The sequence below is a fragment of the Rhinoderma darwinii genome, unplaced genomic scaffold, assembly GCF_050947455.1.
Source record: "Rhinoderma darwinii isolate aRhiDar2 unplaced genomic scaffold, aRhiDar2.hap1 Scaffold_107, whole genome shotgun sequence".
NCBI classification, from domain to species: Eukaryota; Metazoa; Chordata; class Amphibia; order Anura; family Rhinodermatidae; genus Rhinoderma; species Rhinoderma darwinii.
The window spans coordinates 658,011-667,403 of record NW_027461949.1 but is presented as its reverse complement, the minus strand read 5'-3'; the positions used below and the strand labels follow the sequence as shown (position 1 = coordinate 667,403).

General features: G+C 44.6%; 1 long non-coding RNA gene across 3 annotated transcripts; it reads right to left on the bottom strand.

Moving 5' to 3' along the window:
• Positions 1–273: 273 nt before the first annotated feature.
• On the bottom strand, positions 274–6,263 carry LOC142699005 (uncharacterized). 3 transcript variants are annotated; one of them, XR_012865915.1, is made up of 5 exons: positions 5,875–6,263; positions 4,677–4,797; positions 4,335–4,537; positions 3,174–3,268; positions 274–781 (listed from the first exon to the last, which is right to left on the bottom strand). It is a non-coding gene; the product is annotated as an uncharacterized LOC142699005 (long non-coding RNA). The 3 variants fall into 3 exon arrangements; XR_012865916.1 differs by having other exon boundaries at positions 4,677–4,794; XR_012865914.1 differs by lacking the exon at positions 5,875–6,263 and having other exon boundaries at positions 4,677–5,484.
• Positions 6,264–9,393: the final 3,130 nt, after the last annotated feature.

Genomic DNA, 9,393 nt, shown 5'->3' with positions numbered 1-9,393 from the left:
CGTTCCCTAGGGTAATACCTTGAAAAAAAATGTCAATTAGTCTTCTCACCTTTTAAACCTCTTTGTTGATAAGAACATCGACTGGATGCAGTTGTCTCTCTTTTTGTAGCTTCTTGTTCTTCTGACACGGAGTACAGTATGTCTCAGGCTGGGGGATTTCTTTGCTGGACTTCAATGAATCAGTGACCATGTCCACAATTGATTACACAGGTATAATATAGATTTTATGAAAGTTCTTTGGAATTAAAACAAATTATTTTTATGTATTTGTCTATCCATTTTTATTAGAAATACAATAAATACATTGAGGTATGTTTTTATTGACATGTGTTGCTATCAGCCAGACAGGAAAAAAATATGGATGGCCTTGGGAATCTGTAGAGGCAGCTGTTCTACAGGAAAGGGAGTGCAGAGACCCTACCAAACAGGACGAGGGGAGGAAGTCCATTGCCGGGCATCTGAAGAGACTTGCCATTAAACACCCAAAACCATTGTACTTCACCGCAGCCCTGCGAATCATGGGCAAGGCTTCATTTTCAAAGACTTCTGGACAGTTGTCTTTTAATTGGATGGATCTTAAAAACCCCTTCTGGACAGTGGGGGATGGGAAGGAGGAGGTGTGGACGGATGACGTTCCGGCATTCTTAGATGGACATTAGTGGTTCATATCTGCTGCCTCTTTAGCTTTCAGACCTTGATCTGGCACATCCCTTTCCATGGCTGACGTTCTCGACACCAGGGCTTCCTCCTGCTGATGTTGTACGGTACATTCCCTTCAGTTCTGAAACAAGAATAAATAAAATGTCCTAGTGAAGAGTTGCTCTCTTGAAGATATTCCCCGTGACCCACACCAAGACCCTTTGTCTGCCAGGTAGGTAGATAGTGCGTTCTATGTTCAACTAAGATACAAAATTCACAAGTAAATCTGCTCAACTAAGATGCGGTTAACACAAAGGTTTCAAAACGGGGACAGATAGGGCGCCAAGCGATGGTAGAATTTTATTTAAATACGCGTTTCTGGCACGACTTGTCCCTTTATCTGATCTTAACCTGACGAAGGGACCAGTCAAGTTTAGTCCCGGACCAGTCCGGTCCAGAAATACAGTCAAAATAAAATGGGTTTTACTTTACTGTCCACGTGTGAAGTATTTGTGTTACCCGCCGCTTACCAATTTTTAAAGGGGAACTCCAAGAAAAATTTGTCATGCAATCAAAGGCGCAGTGCCCACCCAAACTACATCGCAGGATTTTATTTAAAAAATTGGCTGTTATCTATTGGATTACTCCAATATGTAAAGGCCAATATCACTAACAGCTCCTGGCTCAGCCAGCAGAGGTGGGGTCCGGAGCCGAATGGGACCCAGAGCTGCTGAAGGAGCGGGAAGTACATAAAGGGGATTTGTCCGGGGGTCTGAATACATTTTAGGGTTTGGTATTAAAGGGGTTTTCCAGGCTTTATAAAAATTGTAATTCAAACTGAAAATTGCACCATTTAGCAAATACCCACCTTCTAATTCTCTGCGGCTCCAGTGCCGGCGGTTCACAATCCCCTGCCGGCCTGTTTACATAGGCTGGACCAGTGATGTCCCATATCGGCACATGATCTAACTAGTCAATCACTGGCCACAGTGGTCACGTGCCATACTTACTTAGATCACTTCTGCAGGCGATACCCTCCCTCTATACTGTCCTTACTGCAATGTTTTTATAGTGAGGACAGAATACAGGGAATATCTGGTACACAAAGTGTATTCTCACTAACCCTGCCCCATGACAAGCCATGCCCAATGAACCACGTTCTGTCAAAGGTACGCCCTGTCAAGTCCTGTCTCAATCCATCTGAAACCGAAGTGTCCCTAGAAAGAAATTCCAAATATTGTCAACTATGCTCTATTAGGGTATAGTATGAAGAATCAGTGCAGTAGGGTCTATATACTACTATATACACAAAGCTGCCATGTGCTGAACATTGCAAAACACCCTTTTCATAAAAGAGCGTTAATTCCAGTCCTGCAGTCACCCTGATGACCTTATACTGTGCCAGTACTTGAGGTAGGTGTGCCCCTTTATATATTACTTGCAGCCAGAATTGGCACCGGGATTATCAGCTCATTGACGAATTCTTGAGGTCACATTTGTGTCTTGATGTCACCAGTCTGAACCAATCCTACACCACTTGCTCTTTATAGAATTTTCAGAAAAAAAAATACCCCTAGCAATAAATACTGCATGTAAATATTATTCTCATTACAGTACAACAACAAATAAATGGAAAAAGAGCCATATCCCTATTAGGTCCCGCGGACATCATAGAGGTGGTCCTTGACTTCCAGTCCTGCAGTCACCATGAAGACTTTGTGCTGTCAGTGCAGGCAGAATAAAGCTGACATGGTGACAATGTAATGTTTTATATGTACTACTACTCCCTGTACTGACTGATAGTAGAGAGAATGGACTAAGCTGAAGGATTCTCGACTCTTATCAATTCTTTAAATAGGGAATATGCCCTGAATACTAACCCCAAATTTATATTACATTTATAGTAGGACACATTTACTATTCAAATTGAGCCAGAATTATGGCGTACATGTTGTGCGCCATATTTATTAATTGTTTTAGACACATTTTGCGGCGTGCTTGACAAGGGGCGTGGCCTAGAATAAAGGGGCGTGTCTTAAACTAAGCCAACCAAGAGGTGGTATAAGGAAGAGAAAAGTGTCTAACATGTCTAGCAAAATCTATCATACATCGTGCACCACTGTGATAAATTTGGCGCAATTTCTGACTTCCTTGTATCAGTTTACACTGTGTAAAACTCAGATAGTTTTAGGCCCCATGCACACTAACTTATTTTTGCGGCCGCAATTCACCCGCAAATCTGCAGGTGAATTGCGGCCCCATTCATTTCAAAGGGGCCATGCATACGACCTTGGTTTCCACGGTCCATGCATTGCCCAGGAACCTGGACCGCAAAAACAACGGACATGTCTTATTACGGTCGTGTTTTGCGGTACAGGCTCATAGAAAATAATGCACGCGGTCATATGCACGGCCCGCGATTTGAGGGTGGCCGTGGGTGACACTCCGCGGACGTACGAGCCGTAAGTCACGGTCAATGCACCTCACTACGGTCGTGTGCATGAGGCCTTAGTAAATCTGCCCCATGGTAATACCAGTGACAGCCCGCTCTTTCCCGGTGGGGTACAGTCCTCCGCACATCTTCATCCACGTCTCATCTTGTATGTGCCGGTTACTTTTCTCCTTATACCTGAGAAGTAACAAAAATAACATCAGAAACTAAAAAAACACAATTCCAAGTATTTCTCCCCATTTCTAAAAATAACATTTCCTGCAGGTGAATAATGGAAAATATAAAGATATAAATATATTCAGGCCTATGTGTCTGTCCAGGGGGTCAGTGAGGGTCCTGCCTGTTATATGTGGGGAGGTCGTGCTGCACAATAACGGAGGGGAAAATGTCTGTACATCAATATATATTTGTCTCTAGGAGCCCCTACAAAGTCTCAGTGAGGGCCCTGTCTGTTATACGGGGGGAGCTTGTATACAGCGTTAGTAACAGGTATGTCACTCCAGTATAGATATTTTGGGTGCGGGTTCTTCGACCCCACTGTCCATAGTTTAATTAAACACCTTAAGAAAATGGATCATCACTAAGAAGTTTTATTTAAAGGGGTACTCCCATCTTACTATTTCTCTGGGACTCACACCTATGTGGAAAACGGAGGTCTCTCCCTGACCCTGTCCTGCTTTGTTCCCAGATCCCTGTCCCGTCTAATGGCTGCTGATTCCAGGTGGAGAATGACTTCGGAAAGGCCTCGCACGTCCCTCTCTCTATTCTGTTCTATGGAAGTTTCGGAAACAGCTGAGCGCTGTTGAACTATTTGCGTAACTCCCATAGTACAGAACGGAGAGAGCTGCGTGCATGCGCATAGGTGGATATCACATAAACGTCTGAGATGGAGAAAACCCTCTAAAGAGATTATTTCATTAAAGGGGTTGTACATAATTAGAAAAATAGAGCTGACGTCTTCCAAAAACAGAGCCACACCTGTCCACAGGTGATGTGCGGTGTGTGGACAACTTAGCCCTATACAATTCAATACAGAAAAGCTGCAATACCACACACAGCCTCTGGACAGAGGTGGCGCAGAGCTTCCATTTGGGTCATAGAGAGGGTCTCCAGCGTGATACCCCCCTCTATGATATCTAAATACCCTTATAGGGCATTTCAGGTGTAACCAGAAGTTAAGGTGATACAAAAAAATATTCCATACATGAGATTTCCTTAATGGAGATATTGTAACAATAATTACTGAAAATATGTAATTGACTTTTTCCTCCATTGTAGGAATAGAACCCGAGAAGTGACGTTTTGGACTACGGAACAGTCGATCCTCCGGATGAAATGCTGTGTGGTTGGAGCGCAGTCCCAGGAGCGCTGGTGTTGATGTGCTGATCCATGTTCTTCTTATCTGGAGTTTGTATACAGAACACGCGATCCTTCTGGTCTGACCTACTAACATATATAAGCACAGCCTAAACACACACGTAATGATATATAATAACATAACATTAACATAACATTACTATGTATCAGCCCTGATACGTCAGTGTCATCATATTTCTGGGGTCCCCGCACACAGGATATACGTTACCTCCTGTGATGATGTCACTTCCCTGTATTTCCTGTATGACATGGCTGCTCTTCCTCTTCCCGTTTCCGTTTCTGATGTATTTCCTCTTCCTGTGTGATAAGATGTGTGCTGTTGTCTCCTGCTGTGTATAACACGAGATGCAACATGTCTTATAAAACATGTAAATAATAATCGCAGAAAGCAAAAAAGATTTTGTTCATTTCCATTCACATCAATGGTTATTTGTTTGCAGCCGTTTTTCTGAGCCATACTTGTCTGTTTTTAGAATCAACTACAGGGAGATTTGAGATGTGGTTTGAGAATTTCTTTCCTATGTAAACCCCACCGATAAGGACAGCTAAGAAGCCTCAGTTATCAGCGAGCGACCCCATCATTAGACTAAGCAGAGTGCCCCCATACAGTGCCAGCAGAGTATTGTCCCTTAAACAGTGCCAGTATACTGCCCCCTCATAAACAACACTACCAGCAGAGACCCCTCAATAAACCATATTGCCAGCAAAGTGCCTCCAATAATTAGTGCCAGCAGACTGCCCCCAATAACCACTACAAGCAGAGTTCCCCCTCACAAATAGTCCCAGCAGAGTGCCTTCCTTTATGCAGCTACATCATGTAAGATCTTCCCTAGTTTGGAAGTCTCCAGGACAATCTGGGAGAGAAGACAAGTGTGATGTAACCTGGTTGCAGTGTGTAAATGTAGCCTGAAACATCACGTGTAGCCCCTAAGTCTATGTTCACATGTTACATATTTATTGCAGATTTCCATGGTCAAATTGACACATAAAGTATGAATGTGAATAGGGTTCTAGAAAACTGCATAAACTTGCAGCAGTAACAATCTGCAGTAGATTGTAACGTCAGAACGGGACCCCAACGCAGATGTGAACAGAGCCTAATATGGATGAGAAAGGGGAGGTGGGACTACTCATTTATTATGCCCTGATACTGAACTGGTATTACTAGTATTATACCCTGTTCTATGAACTCTACCCGCTGGAGTACCCCAAAGATGCTTGTACCACTGATCGAGGTGCTATGTGTTTTGTAGTAAAATTAAATTGGTATTTGATTATTTTTTTTACAGTTAATATTTATTAAAAATTCTGTTTTAAAGTTTTTTGCCTGGCAGTGATAGTTTGATATTTGTCCAAAACCTATTTAGTTCCATTTTTCATGGATATTATGAGGTGGGACTACTCACCTAACCAGTATGTTCCTGACGGGAGCTGCATGTGTCCATCTCATCAAGTCTCCGATCTCCTGGCAGCTCCACTTTGTACAGATCCTACAATGAAAATCTATGCAAAAAGTTTACACCAAAAAAACTGAACATTCTACTGCGGAACCAGGATTGTTGTTGTGTGGCAGGGCTGCACCTCGCCCTTCTGCTGCCGGAGGTAAACAGTGAAATAGCGCCCCCACCTGCATCACCATAGAGTGGCCATGTGGGGTAGAGAAAAGATAGCAAAGAAAATATAGAAAACCTTTATGTTTACATGTAGTAGAAATCTATTTAATACAAGTGAATAATATTTATAAAAATCGTAATCACATGCTGCGTTAGGCCTCATTCCCACGACAGGGTTTCCCGGCCGGGTGCCGGCCGTTCATAAATCGGCCGGCACCCGGCTGCATTAGGAATAATAGACCCCTAATGGGGCTATTCACACGACCGATTTTTTGACGGCCGGGGAAACCGGCCGTCAAAAAATAGGACATGCTCTATCTTCGGCCGGGTACCCGGCCGCCCGGCTCCCATAGAAGTCTATGGGGCCGGGTAATACCCGGCCATCACCGGGATGTGTCCCGAGTGATGGCCGGGTTTTCCGGCGCTTGCGCTCTATCTCCTCCTCCTCACAGCGCAGAGTGCATGTGAGGAGGAGGAGTTGATGCCATTCTGACGAATGGCATCGCTGTACACTGTGTTGCAGGGCCGGGGTGTACAGCAGGTGGAAGGGAGCGCTGCGCTGGCTCCCTTCCCCTGCTTGTTTTAAAAGCACCCTGGCCCGGCGACACCTTTGATGGCGCCGCTAGCAGCTGCTGCGGCTGCTACTACTGCAGCGACGCCACTATCGCAGAGCAGGGAGGTATCTCCCCGCTCTGCTATGTGCTAGCCGCACTTTAGCTCCTTGAAGAAGCGGAATCCCCGTGTTTACGGGGATTCTGCTCCTGGACAGAGCGCTTGATGTCTCTGTCCATATCTGGGCAGTGACATCAGGGGAAACTCCTGAAGCGGAATCCCCGAACACATGGGGATTCCCCTTCAGGAGTTGCCGCTGATGTCACTGTCCAGATCTGCCCGGCCCGGATGCAAAACTTTATGCAAACCGGCCGGGCAGAATGGCCGATTTTACCGGCCGGCACTCGGGCTCGGGCTCGACCCGGTCGTGTGAATCCCGCCTTAGGCCTCATTCACACGACAGGGTCCGAGTGTCGGCCGGGAAAATCGGCCGTTTTTGGCCGATTTTCCCGGCCGATTTGCATCCGTTCCGATTCTGTTCCGGCCCGTGTTGCTGTTTTTACCGGCCGATTTGGACCCGATTTGCATCCGGTTTTTTCCCTGACCGTTTTTTAATCGGATTAATTTTTTGCACTTTACTTATTTTTTTATTATTATGTTCTGTCCCTCAAAAGGTCAAAAAAGACCTTTTTGGAACTTTTAATATTTTTTTTCTTTCTTTTACACCATGTTTTTCCCTGTAACTGGAGCTGCACAGCAGCCCCAGTTACAGGGGAAATCAGCCCTCTCACAGTGACGATTGTCACTAATAGGATTGTGCTAGGTCTAGTAAGACCCAGCAGCAGTCTGTCACTAACGGCACCCGGCGATCATGTGACCAGTCACATGATCACCGGGAGGAATAGAGACAGCACCGCTGCTGTCTCTATTTCTATACACAGCGTTCATTGAGCGTTGTGTAAAAAGACATTGTAGAAGACAGAAGCAGTGAAAGCTGCTTCTATCCTCTCCTCAGGGTCCCCGGCAGTCACGGACAGCCGGAGACCCGACATTCAGCTGCCCGATCGCGCGGGCAGCAAGTTAAAACCCGAGCCGTAAAAAGTCTATGGCTCGGGTTTTAAGGACCCTGACCGCTGGCCGTAAAAACACAGCCAGCGGTTGGGAACCGTAACAAGCAGGGGAAGGGAGCCAGCGCAGCGCTCCCTTCCACCTGCTGTACACCCCGACCCTGCCACACAGTATCACCAGCGTAGCCATTCGTCCGAATGGCATCAACTCCTCCTCCTCACATGCACTCTGCACTGTGAGGAGGAGAGAGTGCGCGAGTGACGGTTGACCCGGCCATCACTCGGGACACATTCCGGTGATGGCCGTGTATTACCCGGCCCCATAGACTTCTATGGGAGCCGGGCGGCCGGGTACCCGGCCGAATATAAGGCATGTCCCATTTTTTGACGGCCGGTTTTCCTGGCCCGTCAAAAAATCGGTCGTGTGAATAGCCCCATTAGGGGTCTATTATTGCTAATGCAGCCGGGTGCCGGCCGATTTATGAACGGCCGGCACCCGGCCGGGAAACCCTGTCGTGTGAATCCCGCCTTAATTCTGCAGTGTATTACTGACATACCTACCTACCTGCACTCATTATATTACACTCATCCATTATATACATACCTGCATTCATTATATTACACTCATCCATTATATACCTACCTGCACTCACTATATTACACTCATCCATTATATACCTACCTGCACTCATTATATTACACTCATCCATTATATACCTACCTGCACTCATTATATTACAATCATCCATTATATACCTACCTGCACTCTTTATATTACACTCATCCATTATATACCTACCTGCACTCATTATATTACACTCATCCATTATATACCTACCTGCACTCACTACATTACACTCATACATTATATACCTACCTGCACTCATTATATTACACTCATACATTATATACCTACCTGCACTCATTATATTACACTCATCCATTATATACCTACCTGCACTCATTATATTACACTCATACATTATATACCTACCTGCACTCACTACATTACACTCATACATTATATACCTACCTGCACTCACTATATTACACTCATCCATTATATACCTACCTGCACTCATTATATTACACTCATCCATTATATACCTACCTGCACTCATTATATTACACTCATATATTATATACCTACCTGCACTCATTATATTACACTCATCCATTATATACCTACCTGCACTCACTATATTACACTCATCCATTATATACCTACCTGCACTCTTTATATTACACTCATCCATTATATACATACCTGCACTCACTATATTACACTCATCCATTATATACCTACCTGAACTCACTATATTACAATATGTTAGACAATGCATACACATATATTGGAATACATACCTGATTCCCATTCGATCTCTTGTCTGGGCATCCAGAGACGTGCACTTGTCCATATATCCGTTCGATTTGGTTAAGTTAAGTTAAATAATGAGACTTATCAATGCTGCTATTTATCCAGATCTGTATTACAAAATTCATCTAAGTCCCTCCATGTCCCCAGTGCGCAAATGCGCTCCACGTTACCTCCTCTGTAAGCTATGCGATCCAAGACATATGCTTACATATTTTATAAATGTCAAATTTGACTAAGTCCGATCGGTCTCTAAATGCGCATGCGCCGCTAAGAGAACCAAATGAGTATTCCATAAATGTCAAAACTGACTAAGTC